General features: G+C 39.8%; 1 long non-coding RNA gene across 1 annotated transcript in view; it reads left to right on the top strand.

Moving 5' to 3' along the window:
- Positions 1–9,099, top strand: part of LOC127023447 (uncharacterized) — a 223,216-nt gene extending 214,117 nt beyond the window's left edge. The window contains exons 2-3 of the long non-coding RNA XR_007767444.1: positions 8,241–8,317; positions 8,890–9,099. This is a non-coding gene — a long non-coding RNA (uncharacterized LOC127023447). The remainder of the gene's footprint in view (positions 1–8,240; positions 8,318–8,889) is intronic.
- Positions 9,100–18,615: the final 9,516 nt, after the last annotated feature.

Genomic DNA, 18,615 nt, shown 5'->3' with positions numbered 1-18,615 from the left:
CATCATACTGGTGCTCACAGCAGTGCGTCACTTTTGAAGGTGCTTTAGGAAACAAATGCAGATGGTGCCCTGGCCCAGAAAAGGTTGCGTCCTCATCAGAGATGAGCCCGGACACAAGCGAGGGTTGGCCAAAGGTCTGCACGAGCCCTGTGCACCATTTTTATCCCATATCCACTCAGCTGCACGCGACAAACCGTCAGCCTGTGCAGCTCCCATCTAGGGTTTACCAACAGGGATCAAAGATCTGGACAGGAAAAAGGGAAAGCTGAACAGCAGAGAAAAAAGGTGATATTAAGATTAGGTATCAGCTTAACTGAGTTACCCAAGATTAAACATGATCAGATTCTTCAGTCTCATTGAAGAAGCATGTTTTGAAGAGAGAGGCTCAAAGGAGAAGAGGTTGGAGGTGCAGGAAAGCTGCAGCTCAAATGGTGCTGTAATATATCCAGCTCTAAATGTCATGGCCTAACCCCAAACATTATTATGAACGCAATACTGACAGGCTTATTGACAGACTGCCTTCTGAGTCTTCAGAGTGTGCAGAGTTCACATCGTCGAACCTTTTCTTTTATGGAGAGCTACAAAGCAATATCCTACTTCTATTCTTAAATGAAAGATGTTCTCTGAGAATGCCTTGGCTTCAGCAACCTAGGCCCCAAAAAGTTTCGTGATAAAACCACGGCAGGTAGCAGGTTCTGCATTGAATGGAGAAGATGCAAAAGTTAGCATCCAAAAAAAAGACAAAAGTCATGACCAGACAAATGAGCAGTTATTTAAAAGACTTAAAGATATAACCCCTAAGTTGAACAGTAGATTCAGCAACAGGGAGTTGATCTAATTAGCTACATAAAGCAGGCAGGATTGGGAAGGATCAGGTTGTATGTAAATGGATTTGAGGCATATGGGAAATGAGCATCTGGGAAAAAAACTCACGTGGGAATAAACAACTCGCGTGGAAATAAACTCGCATGGGTAAAAACTCGCACGGAGATAAACTCACGTGGGAAAAACTTCCATGGAGATAAACTCACGTGGGAAAAACTCTCATGGAAATAAACTTGCGTGGGTATAAACTTGTGTGGAAATAAACTCGCGTGGGGAAACCTCGCATGGGGAAAACCTTGCGTGGAAATAAACTCACATGGGTAAGTAATCATGTGGAGATAAACTCGCATGGGGAAAAACTCGTGTAGAGATAAACTCACGTGGAAATAAACTCACATGGGGAAAGGCTCGTGTGGGAAATAAACTCACATGGAGAAAAACTCGTGTGGGAAAAAAACTTGCGTGGGAAAAACCTCACGTGGATAAAACTTAAACTAGTGATCAAGAGTTGGTGGGAGAGACACCTGCTCTGCATTTCTTATCTTTTTAATACCTTAGGGATACCTCACTTAATAATTTAGTGCTAAACCATTTAGCATTTTAGCCCATCATCTCTTATATTACACATAGGATTTCAGTAATGTCTGATAAAATTATGTGTTAGCTGCCTTATGTGTGTGTAAAACTTAATAAGTCTTCTTCCCCCCTCAAGTTTAATAACTGATTTCTTACATTTATGGATGTGAAATTTTATTGCTCATGGATATAGTTTGAACCTAAATCTTCATATCTTATAAATTGATTTTTAGTTTCCTTTTTGACCTTATGAATTTCAATCAGACATTGACCTCTTGTTGCTCATGAATCTGACTGATTTAATGCCATATAACAATAATACTGTAGAAAAGCATTATCATAAGAGCCCACAGGGTTTGCTGAAGCCCATAACTAGATTTTGGAGGCCTCTAGCAATAATAATTCTTGACCCAAGACTATTCTCTAATGCCTTCATCCTTTACTGTTCTGGACTGGCCAATCCTTGTTTTAGTACATTCAAGGAAAGTGGTGGAGACTCCCAGGAGGTTATGAGCTAAAACTGTATGGAGAAGAAAATGCTGAATATACTCCAGTAACGTGAAGCTTATAAAAGATCAGTTCTGTCTGGGATTTGTCACATTTTGAAGTGAGAGGGAAAGACTACTTAAACGGAATCTTTTGTAACAAAAATTAGTATTTGCTTAGTGTTTAAGATTTTCAAAATATAAAAATTTAATACTAATTGTCTTTACTGGAATGTATTGTTATTCTTCAGTCTATCATGATGGCTGCAGCCTAAATAGAGGACTTGAATGATTACTGCTTTGTTTCCTTGGCTGTGCTAATTTAATTTAATTTAATTTAATTGCTTATATGCTTTGGTTTACTGAATAACTGGGTGTTGATGTTCATTATTCCTTATTAAGAAAGAATCTTAAAGTGAAAACAAAAGTGTGAAGGACATGGGACTGTGGCATTAATTTATGAATACTGCACGTGACTGACATTGGACATGAATGTTTACTGTATGACTATATTTACTGCGCATGTACATATATACGTATATGGGAGTTTTATTTATTAACTGATTGCTAGGAAATAAGTAGGGAGTCAACACCAAAAAATTCAGATAAAACTACTTCTGGTAAACAGGGCAGAGGGTTAAGAAACAACACATGAGCTATGAGCTGTGAAATACTCCTTCCAGGCTCCAGCCAAAATTATACAGGTGTTTCAGCATGACAAGGGGCAAACAGATCAAAAGGGCTATAATCTGTTAAAAACTCCTTCTGTTCTAAGGTGATGGTCAGTTTATCAGGGATTTATTTATGAGGAGCAAAGTGATACAGTCACTGTCTTGGAAGGCTGAAGGATAATAGCTCTTAAGTATCCAGCATCATGTAAAACTTAGGTGAGAGAGAGACCACTTACGTTAATCCTTTTCACTTATGCTTTGTTATATCCTTGCTTTTAATAGTAAAGTTGCCACAAAGAAAGGCAGAACTTGCAGTCTAACATGAGAGTCTGTGCTGCTCATCATTTTGATCATAGACTTGGATCCAGAATGCATGGGGTCTATGAAAGCCTATAACTGTCTGATCACTTTACGGTGATCTGTGAAGCAAATCTCAAACCATAGTTCCTGCAGGACATGTGCTGACCTGGTCACATCTATATCCTTTTATGTTATATTACATGCAAACACATACACACAGAGGTGCTCTTGCATTACATCCAGCAACCATTATTTCATGTTGGAAGACAAGAGAAATGGAAGATGGTCCTGTGCTTCTCATTAAGGATACCATGTCCTTGATGCTTTGTATTTAAAAATTAATTAAAAGTGAAGACCTCTTTATGGCAGTCCAAAAACATGCTGGCACAGAACGGCATCCATTCATCTTTCTCTAGAGAACTATTCTTTGCATACTGATGGTACTAGACATTATTGGCATATCTTGTCTGGTTCATATAACAACTATCAGACTGAGCTCCCAAGGCTTCCAGTGCAGACATAAAGGGTAAAACTTGCGTTCCCACAGTGCAACTGAAGTTGCTTAGGGCTTTCTCCAGACATCACTTTTCTTATGCGATGGAGAGTGTAAGATGAGGGCTTGCATTACTTTTGAAGAAAGGATGCCAAGCGTTGCTTAAGGACCAAAAGTTAGACTAGATGTAATCCAGCAGTGAAATCAGATTTCACATGCTCTTTTTTGTAACAGCACAATACCACTTCCTTATGCACTAGGTAGTGAGCTCTTGAAGTGAGAAGTTTGTGTCTGGTATATTAATGTTCCAGGCTTTCCAATTTAAACATAGAATACAATAGGTGAGTAGCCCAAAACATGAATGTATGAGCGGAGCTGTATGGTATTACTACTCTGTTTACGATGCTGAAGAGTCAAAACCATGCCAAGCCATTCTGTTCTCTTATAAACTATTTAAATTATTTATTGACATGTAAAGTTAACAATTTTCTGTGTTTACTCCAGCTTGTGTTATATCTGATATGAACGAGGATCTTTGGACCTTGCATTTTTATCTAATTTTCTCAATGTTGGCAATAATTTTGCTGTTTCAATAACTGATCTTATTCACCTGCTGCTAAAAACACTTGTCATGTTGAATTACATACCCTGCACAGATATTGTTGTAATTAGCAATTACAAAATATCACAACAGAAGTGTACAAAGGTTTAGAATCCAAATTTTTAACTGTATGTAATCATGTCCTAATTTGCTTAAGCATGTGCCAGCGAGTTCTGTTCATTCATAATACTGTTTATTGATCTGCGTGTGCAGACGTAGTAATTGCACATGTAAATTTGGAGCAATGTGATATGAGCATAATCCGAAACTCCACATATGTTCTTATGCCCAGTGTTTCTGATTGACTGGTTGACTGCGACCCAGCCAGTCAGAAACACTGGGCCCACGGGCTTGGTGGAATTAAACTCATCTGAATCCACTGCATGTCTTTTCTCAGTTAGAAAAAGATTACTGATGACACTTTTTTTGAAGATGCTGAGTTCATGAATCATTTCCCTTCTGCAACCAAATGTCTCCAACGTAAGTTTCAACAAATTTTTTGGGTACAAATTTACTTCCCTCCTCTTACGACACCTCCACTAGCATTTCCAGGTGTGACAGATGTCCCCCATCACATGGCAAGAAAGCATCTGTGATACCACATAATTGTCTTCAGGGTGTAGCCAGAACAAATTAAATTTGAATTTAAACCAGTGTACAGATAGATGGTTTCCAGGGGGGCCTCCTGGACCCACTGGAGTGTGTAGCTTCTCTGTCGGTGTAGCTGCATGTGGGTCACACACCAGCAGCATCTGAGCATCCCACTTCGTTAGTTGGAAATGGAGAGCTGTGCAGATGGGAGACTCTGTGGGAAGTGCTGGTCTGAGTGAGGCATAGGCTTGAGGAAACTGGTATGTTTGAACGGTGGTCCAAATTGTAAGGATAATTTTTTTCCCTTAATATATGTAGCATACATAGAAATTACCCACAGTGGCATATCTTTTTAAGAAATAAAAAAGAAAATAAAAGGGAAAAAAAAAAAAAGAAAAGAAAAGAGGAAAAGAAAAAGAATATAGACAGGGAAGGAAGACCGGAAACATTTATTGCTGTTGTTCCCATCCAGTGTCTTGATACAATACTAAACAGTCAGTTACTGGGGATCAACAGCTATTTCTTCTTTTTTGGTTCTCCAGCAACTAGAATCTATTTTGATTTCTTGGTGTCCTTTCTAGTTATGCTGTATTACTCATAACTGCAGCGCAGTGGTAGCTGCCAATACAAATTTAGTCTTTTCTGTTTATTCTGTACTGTCCTGTCAAAGCAGATAAGTCTGCTTTGCATTAGAGCTCAAAAATTTAATTGTGGGAAAATGATGAGTCACTCTGGCTAAGGTAAACCAATGTCTCTGTCAGGGGACGTTCTTTTGATGTACAAAGCAACGAAACGACATTAGGGCCATGAGCCAAAATCACTAACTCTCCCACAGAGGTGTCATTTACATTTCCCTGGGACAACGAGGCTTTTTGAATGAGAGATAAGATTGATTCGGGGTCAAGCTGGGAAAAAAAGGGAATAAAACAGGAAAAGGGAATCTTCCAAGATTTATCAGCAATTCAAGCCACCTACTTGTGAACATCTAATGAAATTCTCTCAAGAGTCTGCTCAGGATAGTTAGAGTATTTTCCTTTCTTATCCCTCTGAGGTATGGAGATTGGCAATGAAATGATGGGAGTGACCATCTCTAGGAACCAGAAATGCAACCAAGTTGAGAGGAGCAGAGTCAGTCCACAGTTTTGACAAGGTTTGTTAGAATCGCTCTGCAACCATCTTTGAAGGTGTTTTATTTCTCTTTTCCAGGATGGAGGTGTGGCAACCTATAGCTGATGTTACATATTTTCTGGTATCATTCTCTGTTGCAGAGCTGCATCTCTGAAATCCAATTCATTTCAAGAGAGTTACACTAGTCTGAGTACTACATGTAACGTACCTCAGGAATCAGAGAATCGGGCCTTCTACATGTCTGGTGGTGCTGTCTAAATGAAGGACAGCTTGAAAAACCCAGCCAAGCTGTCCTCTGGTGCCACTTCAGGCATATTTTGAATTTTTCCCAGGTTGAATGTTGCCATCATCCATCCTTCCCTGACTACTGGAACTGTGGCTGTGAAGATCTAGTTTGTTTTGGGGGCCTGTATCAAATATGTATCTGAGCTTCATTTGCCTTTCTCTGCATTGTATTCTGTTGAAGCAGACCTTTTCAATGACAAATGTAGCAAGTCACACAAAGACTAAATAAATCGTCTGCAGGATTTCCTTGTGATATGATAGATTTTCAGCAGAACAAATAGCAGAAATAGAGTAGAAATGCATAAGAAAATCCCATGAAGGATTGATAGAAATGAATTCAAAACCTTTTTTTCAGCATGATTTGGACAAGACATGATAGAGTCCACAGTTTACAAGTAAGAAGCAAAAGCGAGAAGTACATAACTAGTAAAACAGCTCTCAATTAACTTACATTTTCTGTTACATCTTTATGGTGAAACTCAGCTGTGTGTTAGTGGTCCTCAGAAGAATCTAGACAACACTGATGCTCTACTTATACTCCTTATTAAGGGTAAAATTCACCCTATTGAAGAGGACAAGCTTAAGATCTATGCATCCACTTAGTACCACTTATCCCAATTTTCACTTAACAAGGGCATAAGTAGTGTATACGTCTGGATTGTCCTTCTGCACTGAAGTGAATTTTCTCCCTAGTAAATTAGATTGGTCTGATGTGTGCTTAAAAGGAAGAAAATCTTTGCTTTCATTAGGGGTTGTTCTGGGAAATTGCTGCCTGACCTATAACTTAAACAAAAATTTTCAGTTCCTCAAAACTGCTTTGACACTCATACATGGTATTATTTACACGATTTACCATTTGATCAAACAGCAAAGTTGAAGTAAAGGAGCCCATCAGTCATGAAGGGGAATAAAGTTTTTGAGGGAGCTGCTTGTTCCTTTGCTATTCAGCTGCTTCCTGTGGATGGATTTTTTAATATACGTTTATTTTGATGTTTGAGTAAAACTGGTATAGAGTGGGTTGAGTAGCATCACAAGACCATAAGTATATCCCTCGGCAGAAAACACAGAATGGTGGAACGTAGTTACATATTTAACTTACATATAAGTGAGATAAACGTAAACAGGATTGTTTTGCAAGCCAAGAAGTCATGACAAAGTTTAACTAAATGGAAGGTTTTGTGTGCGTGGAGACCTATGCATATTTGTCTGTGCTCAGTTTGTTACTGCTGATAGGTCAGACCCACCTGCATGTGCATCTGTCTTGTTGCATGCACAAGTCCTGCGACTGTACAAATACATACTCACCCACTCCCAGATGCAAATACACAGAGCCCTCTAGCTTTTGACTTTAAAATAGGCAGCTAGTTGCATGCATACACATTAGGGCATGCAGAATACCTTCCTGTGGCCTCAAACACATGTTTTTATTTGCAGGAACACAGGCTCTGCAAGATATTCCAGTCACAGTTAATGAAGTCCTTAATGAACTGATGGGCCTGTTTCTTATCTCACTTATGCCAGATTTAAACCTATGTAACTCCATTAACTTGTTGAGTTGATCCTAATTTTACATAAGTGTAAAAAAGATGAGAACCAGACGTTTTATGTTCTCATTATCTAAGAGAATACGAAGTATGAAGTTCTTAAAAATCTTTTTTCTGTTTTCTATCAGCTACAGAGAGACGTAAGCAATCCCCCACCTTTGACCCTCCCCACTTTCCCTATGTAGCAATTTCTGCAGCTACTTACTCTATTTTCCGACAGTTAGGTTGATCATGCAAGTTTTGATCTCATTGTGGTTTTGTAACTCCTGAAATGAGTTCTGTAAACTTTATTCCTAGTGAGCACATTCCTTCTCACATGAATCAAAACTATGCATTCCTCCTCCCTTCCCACAGAGCCCTCTTCTAACAGTTCAGCCTTCTCCATAACATTCCTAGCTTTTCTCTGATGTAAAGAAACCACCAGTATGGAAACCAGTCATAGAACATGAGTGTAAAATTGTGGAACTGAAGGCAAAATCTTTTTCCTACTTACAGTTTAACTTTGGTAATGTTTAATCGAGGCCTGTTGTTTTCAGCAGATTATGTTGAACTTTCTCTGTTTCCAGTAGTTTACCTTCCATGTGAACTCTGAATTGAAAGATCAGTTTTACCCCAAGGAGACATACTCTCTGTACATAGAGAAAATTATTTCAGATGTTTTGTTTAACTTTTATTGTGTTTTGATATTGCCCTGATATGACTTACCATATAGTAATGTACTGTACACTTCTGTCTCCATAGCCAAGTTCAAATGCCAGTGTGAACCTGATCTTCCAGAAATTCAAGGCGATGATTCTTGTGAGAAGCTCACGTATCAGGTACTTTTGCCAGCTCACTCTAGCCACATACATGACTGAATGACAGGAGTGGCCAGCAACACAACAGGAGCCCTAGTGAGACATCTGAAATCCTGAAAGCATGAGTCTGAGCTGACCTACACCATGTTAGCACTGGAGTAATGCCTCTGACTTTGATGGAATCACTCATAATTTACAGCTATGTAAGATCAAATATATAGCCCAGAGTACAGAAATGTTAACATGGATAGTCTCAGTCAGAGAAGGGATGCTTATTCTAATGGTACCTCCTGTCAGTCAAGTCATAGACTAGATGTCACTTACGAGGACAATGGGTCACCCTTTTTCCTCTATTCTGAATATGATTAAAAATATAAAAATGAGAGTTAGAATGGAAAAATGAACTAATAGGAAAATAAATAAGAGGACTGAAAAGAGAAATGAGAAAGGAGAATGAAAGGCAAGTGCCCTAAACAGCACCAAACCAATTACCTTGGGCTTAGCAGAGGGTGCGGTGGTTGTCTGAGCGGCTTGAAATGAACCGCATTACTCAGCTGTGTTACAGTAGTCATTTCCTATTTCATTCTCCCAAGGCTTATGCAAGACTCCTCCAGAAAGTGCCAAGTTTCTGCCAAGGGAGGCAGTGAGAGCTCCAGGATCCCTCCGCAGCCAAAGCCAACGTGCGATGAGGGCAATCCCCCTCCAGGAGTCACATCTGGCAAGATCAGACCAAGTGAGTGAGAACAGAGCAACGGCCATCTAGTAAAGTCGTGTCAGATATGACTAAATAAACGCAGGGTTCAGACCACATCTTTCAGTGACTGAGCTGAAAGAAAAATGAATAAAATTCAGGAGGTGAAATGCTGAATAGGTGATTATTTCCCCTTTTTGTAGTCCTGAAATACGCCCAACCCTTTACATAGGCTTACATATAGCAGTGACCAAAAGTTAAAATCAAGGCTAATATCCCTTTTGTGCTAGCTCATGCATAAAAACAAATGACTTTTTTTTTCTGGAAGAGAAAAGAGGAGCCAGGTCCACTGTTTATAAGGTAGAAGACTTTTCTGTACCTAATTGCAGGCCTAGTCTTAGACATGCTGAAAGCTCACATCAGTTTAAAGATACATGAATTCTGCTCTCTGTCATAACCTTATGATGCTAAAAAGACCTGCATCTTCAAGTTACTGCTAACATGATGGGTTTCAATTCTGAATTCCGAAGTGAGATGCCTCTGTTTAAGGACCAACTATTCAGAGATGCACTTGGAGCCCTGCAATTGCTCCTGAAATCAGTGGGCACCCACTGTAAGCACTGCTGAAATACAGTCCTGAGTTTCTCATACTGGAATTTTTAAAATTGAAGATACCTGAAAGTTACAGGACACTTCAAAAAAGGTAAGCTGGAGATGACAGTGCCTTTTAAAGCACAGCAATACCTAAGTATGACAAATACTATAGGAGTGCTAATGCTGTTTGGCAATTTCCTGGAAGATCTGTGGAGTGGAAATTCAGTTCGTTAACTGATGCTGATACCTCCAGAAGTCATTTCAAATTGTTTTCCTGAAATAAGACTTGAACCCAGACGGCAGAGGTGAACCTGCTTTGCTAGCCTCCAACAAGAGATGTTATAAGTTCAGAAACAATATTTATATTCCCAAATCTCAATCTCTCTCTCTCTTCTTTAAGCTTATTAAAATTAAAAGCATGACCTGCCACATCACATTACATCAAAACATGATGTAACTTCTTAATTTTAAAAAAAGTTTTAATTTATGGTGTTGTATTATGCCACAAAAAGCTTTTGTTTTCCCCAGAGAAACTATAAATTTTTTACAGCGACTGTTTATCCAGTATCTTTGGCAGACTGAAACAGTGAGCGTTGGCAAAAAGCAGATATTTAACAGCTACTGACGAACAGCTTATGAATCACCAGGCTTGAATCCTGGCACACATCTCCCTGTAGGTACCTTACTGAAATCACCCATCTTCCCTTCACCTCCTTCTAACTGCAGTAACATTGAGTAACTGACTGATCCTGAACCACTAAACTTGATCTACTTTATCCTTTCAAGCCTTTATATTTTTGGAGGAAAGCACTCTTGCTGTAAAAGTGCCACTGCAATAATATTCCAGGAGCAGTGTCCAATATGGATTTCCCACTGATTTTGAACAGCCCAGGAAAACACTTTTCATTACAACAACGTTTGGCATTTATATGTTTTTCATTTACAGATATAAAAGGGTTTTGCAAAATAGCTTTACCTTTACAGTTATATAGGTGGGAGAACTGAGGTATGAGCAATAGAAGATGTCATCGGTACAGCCAAGAATAAGCTGGTCTAGGTCTGCTCTGCTGGTCCATGTATCTTCCAGATGATGAATTCATCATGTTTGGCTTATTGTTTTACACGCTTCTATGAGGCAAGCTGGACTACCCAGGACATGAAAGGCTATATGTTTGTTGGTCTGGGTCTCTTACAGTCTGCTTACTTGCCTGGTGGGTTTTTTTGGGACTGCTCTGGCTGAAGCGAAGGAAGTTCAATGGAACTTGAGAACAAGGACTACTTGTCCGAACAAGGGTTTTCAAGCACTTGGTTTCTAAACAATTGCTTTATAGGGTGGACTGTGTACCATAAATCTGTAGCATAGGAGTATGGTCATATTGGCTTAACTGTCTTACTAAGACTGGACTTATTTCTCACACAACTGATAAAAGTCATAATGCTGTCAGTCTGTGGTATACTAGCTGTACTCAACTTTTACCGCTTCCTAGTTCCATGATCCATAGTGCACATATGGGGTATAAAGCCTTCTTAAAATCATAGCCCCTTAACTAAAAGCTTTTTCTGGGAGACAGTGTGGTTTGAATTATATTGAGGACCCCAAACAGCAATTGCTCTTGGGCCACTGCCTTTGAAATAGATCTATTTTAGGTGGATATTCCTCTTTCAAAGGGGTACTTCTAACCCTATTTATGAGCCTCACTGCTCGTACCGAATAACCTAACGGGGGAGCGAAAGCTCCCTGAGTAGTTTTTGATGTAAACGCACAACGATGATCTTCATCACATGCAAAGTGTTGGGTGAAAAGGGGACAGGTTTTTTTCACCATTGTGTAGCTGTCACTTTGGGCGCCCTAGTGAGAACCAAACCACAAGACTATGACTCATTTTTCATGAAAATCCTAGAAGACTGTCTATTCTACCTCAATGTTGACTAGGGGAAAGTTCTAACTTCAAAACCTGTCCATGAGTCAGGAAACCATTCCTGATGACACTTCTAGTATCGAGCACCTTTTCCATTAGTGCCTTTTCTCCCAGTGAGAGATTGGTGAATTAACCTGGATTGGTTTTACGTGAGATCAAATCTTCAGTACGGTTCCATAAGTGGTATGCAAACAACTGCACCAGCAAAACTGTCAGAGCACTGAGTCTGAAATGAGCTGGGGGCTGCTTAATATATGGTTGTCAACCCACACCTAAAATGTGCTTGCCACTTTATAGCCTAAGAGAGGACATTTGGCCAGTGAGAAGAAAGGGAAGAGGTCTCAGGTGAAAATGCTGGATGCAGCTGAGCTAAAAAATTCGAAACTCTCTTGCAAATATGGAAGGAATTATCTTGAATGAATCTCCTTTTCATAGGAGGTTTCAAGTTTTATGGCATTTTACATTATTTTTTAAATTTGTTTCAGGCAAGAAACGTACTTTTTAAGGTCAGGAATACAGATTTGTTAGATGCTAAGACACCTGAAAAGCAAGAATACAGATTGTAGGATGAATATTTTACAGAGTAATTATTTAAATATATTCAAGTATGAACATCTTTAGATCCTAAATTTAGTATTCCTTAAAAACAGAATCTTACAATAAAATCTAGCCCACTCCCACATTGTTCATAACATTCCAATCTTCTGTTTGAACCAGTTGTTTTGAAAAGTTGTGTCTTGGTTGTTTATTTAAAGTGCCCCACTGATATTTTTGCCCCAGACTTTAATTTTTGGCATAACACTTGCACATATGTTGATGATGATACACGTCTGAAGTTCTCAAAACATGATAGCATACTACGGCTGGCGTGTGAACCACTCAGATGTGATGTGCAGAGGCAGCTCCCTGCTTCCTATATAGAGCCCTTGCCTAAGCTGTGGGTTAAGCGCCTGCCTGGGGCACATAGCAGCAGTCCACTGACTGCAAGATCCTTCAGCAGCTCCACTCAGGAGCAATCTGCGCATTGACTGTTCAGGGACCAGGAGCAACATGGTCCCTGGAGAGATCTGACTTGAAAGAGATGACATCAAGTCAAGTAGTTGGGTAAGCAGTTAAGATGTAAGTAGTTGAGAGGTCTGGAGATGCTGCTGGAAGGAGGGAGTTTGTATTAAAATACAGTAAAGGTGAGAAAGGAAGGGATGGACACGTGCCTTTGTCTCTACATGTGCCTTGGAAATTAATAAAAAATTAGCAAGCAGTAGCAGTCGCTGTTGCAAACTCCTGAGCAAACTGAATTTGGGGGACCTCATTGTTGTAACAGAGATAAGAAATCCATTGGCTCCCCTGAATTACTGGATTGTAAATCACATTTTCAGTTAGGTTCTCCAAATCCGCACACCAAGGTGAACTCAAATTTAGGGTTCAACTATTTGTTTAGGCACCATAAACAACTGGATCTCAGAGTTTTATGTCTGATTATACCTCTTGTACCTCTGAGCTTTATGTCTCATTACATGCACAAAACGGGCACCTGCAGAAACGCGAGACTGCCTGCATCTGGCTGAAAACAACACAGCTCAAATTTAACCACACCTGCCCTATTTAAAATCAGTGGTAAATGGTTATTACATTGAAATAGAGATAGCCTCTATTATGTTATGTAAAGATATCATAGAATGACACAAAGATCTTTTGTTATTCATGGTATCACCAAGCCTAATAGACGGCTTCAATTTCGGATTTAAGTAGGGGCACCTTATTATCAAGTATCGGCCATGATACAATTGTTGGTAGCCTTCTCTGGCCACCTGTATTCCTGCACGGTCTTTGGTGTGTCCTGATTGAACCTTAGCTTGCTCGACTGTATCCCAGATTCTTACTCGGGATCTTCTGCTCTGCTAACTCAGCGGGATTAAGTACAATGAAGGCAAGAACTGAACTTCCTCTATATGCATCATACATGCTTCTTACTTTATATTATGGCCAGCTGGACACAAGCAGACGCAGTAGGAAGCTTTAGTCTGTCACATGAATGTTGTCTTGGAAGAACTTTATAAAATACTTCCAGAGCCTTTCCAGGTTTAAAATGCAATACCATGAAATCATAGGAATAGAGACAGCAAAGAATGGGAGAGTCTAAAGAATAGGTCTGTTGGAATGGGCTCAGAGACTCTATTCCTGCATTTCAGCACATCCAGACACAAGACAGAGAAGCTTGTATCTCATTAGGACAGTGCTGAACACACAAATAACCACACGTGCAGCTAGGGCTGCCTGAAGTATATCCACACAGAGCTACTACTGCAGTACAATCATCACAGCCTTGAAAATATACATGCGTAGACCCTGCTACTTTTACCTCTCACCCTCCTGGCTGAGGGTGTTCGTGCTGGGAGGTTATGGTACTACCCACTGACAGTAAAGCTAGAAGAACCTGACCCACAAAACTTAATACATTCTGCTTTGTTTCTGGAGGCTTCGAAACTAGATCTATGGACAAGACAACGAGAAACGGGCTATGAACTCTTAGGAACAGCAGTTGTGTGGAACTCATTACACGTTGTTTTTCTAAGTGATATATGAGATTTATAAGGTGTTAAAGGGAATTTAATCTCCTTAGGTGCCCTTACTGCATCACTTTCAAGTAGGGTGTGCAAAGATGACAGGGATGGTGCAAGAGAGCTCCAGAACTTTCATACCTTCAGTATCACCTCATGTCTTTCTTGCCAGTAAGCCTACCTAATTTGTGAAAATCCAGCAGGCATTATATCCTTCGCAGCAGGCATTATACATGTATTCTTATATTTGCTATTGTTAAACACAATGTTGGAGCCAGAGAATGATCACATACACTGTATTTGGACCTAGGTCTAGCTTCGGTATCCCCAGTTTTCTGGAAGTAGTAGGTAGGAGTCACAGAAGCAATTCTGGTCTCAGCCCTGCAGGGTGTTAACCAAAGGTTTCCATTTGGACCCTTGACTTATTTTTCCAATTTGTTTCCCTGTTATCATACCCTCCACTAATCCGAACTAAATCTTCCCTAACAAAAAGGCCCTTTCTCATCAAGATTAAAAGCAGAATACTTTAAGTAATTTAGAATACAAATGTGCAATGAAATATCAGCCTGGGTGATGTTATGAGAAGGAAGAGTGTACAGTATGCTTTATGTGCTTTTAGCTGTTCTACTCTACACTGCAACATGTGCACCCACTCTTGTAACCTTTACTGCTGTGCAAAGATGATCTGTCATTTCTACTATATATATATATTTATACTGAGGCAGCTTTGAATCCTTACTGCCCTCTAGAGAAATTCTGCTAGAAAAGCTCAAACTGACAGAGTCAGCAAAAAATAATTGCAGTCCTAATCTTAAGCACACCAGCCGCATGCAGTGTCGGTGACAAGATCTGTAGAAACAGAAATGCACTTAAAGGACCCTTTTTCTCGAGCCTCTCACTATCATTGGGAGTTGTGGCTAGACTCAAACACACTTATCCCATTCACTGCATAGGAAAGCTCAGCAAAAACTGAGTTTCCATTATCCATGGGTTTAAGCGAAAAAGAAACGAAAACATTTTTTGTAAAGAAATTACAAGTGCAAAAGCTGCCTTATATTCACATCACCAGCATGTAATGCTTAAATTATTTAAACTACACATCTGTAGCTATATGCTTTTACTTTGTTATTCTCATTTCTATCTCATATTAAACATGCAAGCCTGATGATCATGGATGAAACTAGCTGTGACTGAGCGCAAAGGGCTGGACTCGAGCTGCAAGGCTGCACAGGACTTGAGCTAGTCCTCTGGAAGAGGCTGAACTCGTGCCTGTGCAAGTGAGCTCTTAGAGGTATAACTGACCACTTGCGTGATTAATTGCTGCAACTCCAAGAGTATTTTTTGACAAGACATATTTGTATAATTCTCTAAAATCAAAGTATCAGAAGACATGGCAAAAAGTATGTGTTTTACAATGCCATGGGAGTATTATTTCACATGGTTGGGCCAACACAGAGAAAACAGCAATCGCAATGTTAGCAAAGAATGATAGCACAGTGCAGCTAAGAATACATTCAGCAAACTGAGATCCGATTTTTATACTGACAAAAAAGAGAAAAAAAGTAAAATGTGTGTCTGTGTGTGTGTGGTTTTTTTTTCCAAAACAGCTGAATCCCACTATCCTGCAGAATCTTACTCATTTAACAGACTGTCAGCGCAAGTTCCTTTACGTAGCTCTGCCTTTTCATGCCTAATGGGGTTTGCCCTGAACCAGACAAAGCCTATTAAACATGGCAGAGAAACAGATGACATGAGAGGCTACTGGAAGCAGTGTTGACTGCCCTCTAATGGCATGTGTGCCAGGAGCACACACCTGAGCTCCCCGGGGACTCCGGCGAGGAGGACGCCAGCAGACGTGTTGTCCCACAGTGCCTTGTACTCCCTGCAAGAGAAATGCTCATACCCTGAGCAAAAATGAAAATTTGGTATCGTATATTCAGTTTTTCAGGCCGTGACGGCAGGATAGAGGTAGCAAGCCCAGTCCAAAAGCACCGTCAGCACGGAGGGGAAGATGTACGGTCGATGAAGCCACCGAACTGAAGGGCTGGCTTTACTTGGGAACGAAAATGCGTTCAGTGTGTGAGTACCAAGCGCTGTGCCTTGCAGCTATCTGTCAACCAAAAACTATTAATACTGAATAGCACCAGCATTTCATTTCCTTTGATTCTACGGGGGAAATTCAAAAGGTTTATGGGTTCAGATCGAGTTAAAACTCCTAACTCTGAATGTGTGCTAAGTCAGAATTTTATAACTGTTTATCTGATTTGAGTGTGTGCAAATATCAGAGCACGTAGGAATGAGCTAGGTACTTAATCTGCAAGTCTACTGAATAATTGTAAAACTGTATATATAGAAGAAAATAACCTTCTAAGCCTGAGAGTGCAAAGTTAGCGTTGTCACACAGAGACAAAAAATAGCAATTATTACTATTGTTGTTTTGTTACAATAGTAGTAAGGGATTCAGTGCACCCCTCTCTACAGCCAGATTCTCTTATATTCTAAATAAAGAAGGGCCGCAAAAGAAATTAAGGTTTCAGTAATGAATTATTTTGCCCAGTCTCTAAGTAGCTCAGGAATAGTGCTTCAAACTGAATCCAGATCTTTCGAATCTCAGACTCTTCCCTCATTCCCTGAACCTTTGATGTCCTTTCATGTTCTCTGTTACTTATAACGTTTTGCTCACCATATTGTTTAAAATCTCCACTTGAATCAGGGAGTAAAGAAACAGCAGAAATTTTATTCACTTCTAGAAAAAATTATTCAGACCTTTGTGAAACTTGAAAAAGGTTCTGCTCAGTTTGAGGCAAAGTTGCAGTCAGAGTTTTACTTTATCTGAACCCTATCTTATTCCATAAATTTATTTACTGTCACTTCTATTGATTCTTTCTCCTCTTCTCCACTGAGTAATCTGGAGGTCTGCAAAGGATGAATTGAGGCTTTGAGCTAACAGACAATTTTAGTTATTTAAACATTTTTATTTGTTTTTCCAGTATCTTTACTCTGAAGTGAAGGCTTGTTTGCTCCCTGAATAGTGACCATCATTCTGATTTTGTTATCGCTGCTTAAAAATGGTTTCTGAAGATCCCACGCACGTTTTCCCCAGTGCACTGATGATCTGCAGGTAAGTATTGATACAGAGATCACATAAATGCTCGTTCAGAAAGCAAAATTACCATTCCAAAAGAGTGTCCTGCTTGTATCAATTTAGTAAGCTCAGATTTAAGAAGATATTCTCCAGGGCAACACTCACCTGTACATGCATGAGTTTTAGTGGTGCCCATGGGAATGGACCAGTGCTATCTGGTTCTACTTAAGAAGGCAGTCCATGTCTGGAGGAGGAGGAGGAGAAGCACACGATACCTCTGTGTCTTCATCACTGGAAGTGGCAGAAATGCGTTCCCAAACATTGATTTTTTTCAAATTATTCACAATTATTCACCTGCATGTTGGCCAATGCAAGGATGGAAAGAGGAATTATAACAGTTGGTGGTTGCTGTTGAAATAAACGTGATGAAGGAGTATTGCCTACCTCCCACCTATCTGACCAGCGCATGCTCGTGGACAGAGTGTTATTTGCAACTAACTTAGCGCTGCGGTCTCCTGGATCCATTAGCACACCTCTTTTAGCCTGCTGAGAGGGGAATAACAGCGCCAGATTTCTGCTTGACCTGGCAACAAAATCAGAAACAAGTCCTTTTCTTTTCTGAACCTGAGAAAGCGGCTGTTTGACAGTGTCTCCTTTCTTCTCACAAAGTCCAGAGCGGGCAGTGAGCTTTACGAAGGAGAGGTGAAATGAGTGAACGGACAGCGGTTGCCTCTCACCACAATGTAACCAGAACAGGTACAGAGAACGCAAAGGTCTGATACTTCCTGTGCTGGAAGAAACACTCCAAATATTCTGATTTCTAGTTAATTTTTCTCTCTCTCTATTTGCTTTGTGGAAGGAGAACCTACAACGGATGAATTTTAACAAGCAACCAACATCATGGAGCCATTTGAACTCGCATCTCTGTTGCTGGTGAGTGTCTTATCTACCATTGGTTCTGAGGTTTATTTTGCTTTTGACGAGAAAATCTCCTTGAAACTGAAGAAATCTTCCTGACAAACGCTTATTCAAAACAACATATTTCCACACAATAAATTGGTTTAAATAATCAGCAATTTCCAGTGAAAACCTGTTCAGGCAAAAAAATACCCAGATAGCTCTATTAATTGACCTAATCCTGCACTACTAGTGATAACTAAGCACATGTTAGATAAGGCCTGCTCAGCTCATTAAGAGGACAAACTATCCACAGAGGAGCTTCGGTTTGTGACCATTATCTGTCTGAACGATCCATCCTCTACTACACCATCCCATCAATAGTCAACTGTTTGGCTTGTATGTTTATTTTTAAAACTTTCTCACCTTTTCATTATTCAATTTTCATCTTCTCTGAAAACCTTTCTAACCCAGTTAATAGGGAAACAGCAATCTGGTAAGTTGTTGGCAAATCAGATAACTTTTCCGTGGCAATTCTCATTGATCTTCAAACAGCAGGGTACTCTGCCATTGGT

This window comes from Gymnogyps californianus, chromosome 17, assembly GCF_018139145.2.
Source record: "Gymnogyps californianus isolate 813 chromosome 17, ASM1813914v2, whole genome shotgun sequence".
Taxonomy (NCBI): Eukaryota; Metazoa; Chordata; class Aves; order Accipitriformes; family Cathartidae; genus Gymnogyps; species Gymnogyps californianus.
The sequence above is the reverse complement of the archived record's forward strand: the minus strand, read 5'-3'. Positions and strand labels throughout refer to the sequence as shown.